This window comes from Phalaenopsis equestris, unplaced genomic scaffold, assembly GCF_001263595.1.
Source record: "Phalaenopsis equestris unplaced genomic scaffold, ASM126359v1 Scaffold000387, whole genome shotgun sequence".
In the NCBI taxonomy this organism is placed as follows: Eukaryota; Viridiplantae; Streptophyta; class Magnoliopsida; order Asparagales; family Orchidaceae; genus Phalaenopsis; species Phalaenopsis equestris.
Window position 1 is genome coordinate 435631 of NW_018164829.1, and position 3068 is coordinate 438698.

The window sequence follows — 3068 nt, forward strand, 5'->3', positions numbered from 1 at the left end:
CAACTCAAGAACCTTCTAGAACAAGATTTATTGGTCCCTAAAAGCACATGACTATTCAGGAGATACACAGTCAAGTTAACCATACAGTTACATGAAAGAATTAAATACTGTTCCCACTGAGCGATTAGAAATTAAATCACTCAAGAAATAAGGCATCCAGACCAACGAGATCCAGATGTTACCTCTCAAGCATTCATAACGCATTCACTTCCGTATACAGCCCTCAAAAAAATTAAAATAGTGATTCTTTTAATATGACATGAAAGATTTGGGTGCTATAAACGTAAAAATTAAAAAATGTTGGTGTTAAATATGTGAAGTACTGTAATATTTGGGAAAAAATGCAATATTGAGCTTATAATTGGGAGAAAAGACTGAATACTTTACGGTATAGGCTGTAGCATAAAATTGCAGGTTGTATACATCAGCAATTTGTTGTTAGTCATACATAGTAGTTGAAGCAAAGCTGCTTCTGAATTTTCTTCCATCTTGCTAATTCTAATTCAACAAATTCCATGAGCACAAGGATCCCATTTCCATGCCCCGATGTCGTAATTCCAAGACCATTCAAATAAATGGTGGTAGTATCCACCTTGAAGTGCAGGAACTGCTCTGACAATAATTTAACCATGAGGAAGCAGCTCAAATAAACCAAGATGCATAAGATTCTTCAGCAAAATTAAATACCTGTAAAATAAAAACAAAACTAAAGATAGATTAGATGTAGAACTTCATTTATTTACTTTTTGCTTTGTCTATAAAAAGGAAGCATGTCTAACATTTAAAATCATAGCATTCAAACACAAATTTCTTACACTAATAACACTGTGATATCATCTTCGCATAGAAGTCATGCTCTATAATTGCCACAAAAGCAGGTTCTTTTTATTCTCCAAGGGGATTCCTCAACCAATTCCAAAGAAAGGTTTCCAGAGAATATAGCTTCACGATTAAAATCAAAAAATTAGTTTCCAATAAGGAAGATGTACATACATATCAGTGAAAATGACAAAGGGAACAAAAATATGGCAATGAGAATACAACCTGATATGTATGAATTGACTGCTAGGTAAAACATATGAGCTTTGCAAATCTTGTAACAAAAATATGTCCTAATACACCAAAGTATTTGTAAAGAATGAAATCTGAAACCAACAGCTATGTTGGGTGAAAGTATTGCCATGCATGTGGGGATAAAAAAAGGTATATGTTACCACGAAATCATGAAAAACAACCTATAGATATGAGGATAAAGAAACAACAAAACAAGTGTCCGCAATGTTTTTGTTGATGTATTGCATCCGTTCCTGGGTTCTAACTTTGACGTGGGTGAACTAGCCTATCTCTCAAATGGTGCTCACGATCATAGTCCACCGACAGTCCACCGACAGTTATGCCCCCGTCATCATACCAGTATGTGTCATGAATTATGATTGTTGTTGTGGAGTTGGTGGAGACAACCAAAAATGCCTAGAATATGGTGATTTGAACGGGGTGGTGGCTCCACCCATTCAGAATGGGGGTGTGCTTTGGTAATGTAGTGGTGTAAATTGTGTATGCTGTTGTGGCAGGTGCTACGGTGTGCTATTGAATGCATGCTCGACATACAATCCACTTGGATTGCGGATAGCAGATGAACTTGGATCAACTCGAGTTGATGGTGCTACACTTGCAACTGCTAACAGGTATAAACTACCAGAGGTTGGTGGGTGCTCCACAATGTTTTCGTTGCCTTAGCGATCAACTGTAATATACAGTCCTGTGAACCTCTCTGCATAAGCCCTCAAATGCATCGATTAGAGGTTGATATGGGTTGTCATCACATTTCCCAAATATAGGTTGTAGCAACCCTTCCGTCTTCAGGAAATGATGGCCCTGCATCAATTTCAAAATATTAGATAACCATCATAGCTTAAAATACTTATAACAACACTAAATTACATACCAGAACTCTCTCCTTTGGTGCTTTTGGATAATATGATTTTGGTACTTCAGATGGAGCTTGTAGCAAGTATAAGGAAGCCCAAGATATATACCAATACATGTATTCTCTACATGCTTGATCTTCACTGATATCCATGTTATCACTCTGGACAATTAAGCCACGTCTGTTTCTATAAAGTTGAAAGAAAAAAAAATTAACAACAATCTCATGAATTTCAAAACCAACATCACCTTAAATTAAGAAAAAAGAATAACAATCTCTCACACACAGAAGAAACTTTAAAAAAACTGTAATAATCAGTAACCATTGTCAAATAGAAAAGACGAGCACTTCATAGAAAATTTCTATAGAGTTTAAAATGCCGCTCTTCAATTGGCAATAAAGTCTTAGGTCAAAGGCACTAATGCATACAACATATATAATATCGTTGAAACAAAAACAAAGAATCCTCTAGTGTACTATAGGAAATGTTTTGCCATAGCTAACCTATAAAACTTTGCTACATTTATTGGCTGAGATACTCGTACGATTAATTCATCATACACCACTTATTCCACCAACAAAATAGAAATCAATCATAAAATTAAAATCATTAAACAACAATGTATGCATTAGTATCACGCTAAAGTGATTTAATTTCACAATCCCTGAGTAATTCAATAAAAGACAGAATCAAACATAAATTCAACAAGAATAATAATAATGAGAGAATAGCCCTACGAACCCAAGAAGAACAACTAAGAAGTTTAGAGATAATCATTAAACACATATCACATCGAAAGATTTGTAAAGTAAATAAATACCACAATCATAGACTTATTTTCTTTTATATTTGTCATATGCAAGTCATCACTTGTAAAAGGTTATAATTAAGAAACCAAATTGTAGATTTCCATATTTTCCAAAGCTCAGAACTTGGATATTAAACAACTTTTTAAAATGAAAGTGGACCAATGCTTTCAATTTTGTGGTTTGCTTCACATCATAAGAATAACTTCAAACAAAAATGCCTTCAATCCGACCAATCAATATCATTAAATATCAAAAGCAAATTTAAGAGTTAAATGAGCTATTTTGGAAAGTTAATAAATCCTAACGTTTAAGAATTTATGTAGGGTAAACT

General features: G+C 34.1%; 1 long non-coding RNA gene across 2 annotated transcripts; it reads right to left on the reverse strand.

Moving 5' to 3' along the window:
- Window positions 1-379: 379 nt before the first annotated feature.
- LOC110026613 lies at window positions 380-2110 on the reverse strand. 2 transcript variants are annotated; one of them, XR_002294229.1, is made up of 4 exons: window positions 1946-2110; window positions 1045-1875; window positions 816-942; window positions 380-687 (listed from the first exon to the last, which is right to left on the reverse strand). It is a non-coding gene; the product is annotated as an uncharacterized LOC110026613 (long non-coding RNA). The 2 variants fall into 2 exon arrangements; XR_002294228.1 differs by having other exon boundaries at window positions 816-1875.
- Window positions 2111-3068: the final 958 nt, after the last annotated feature.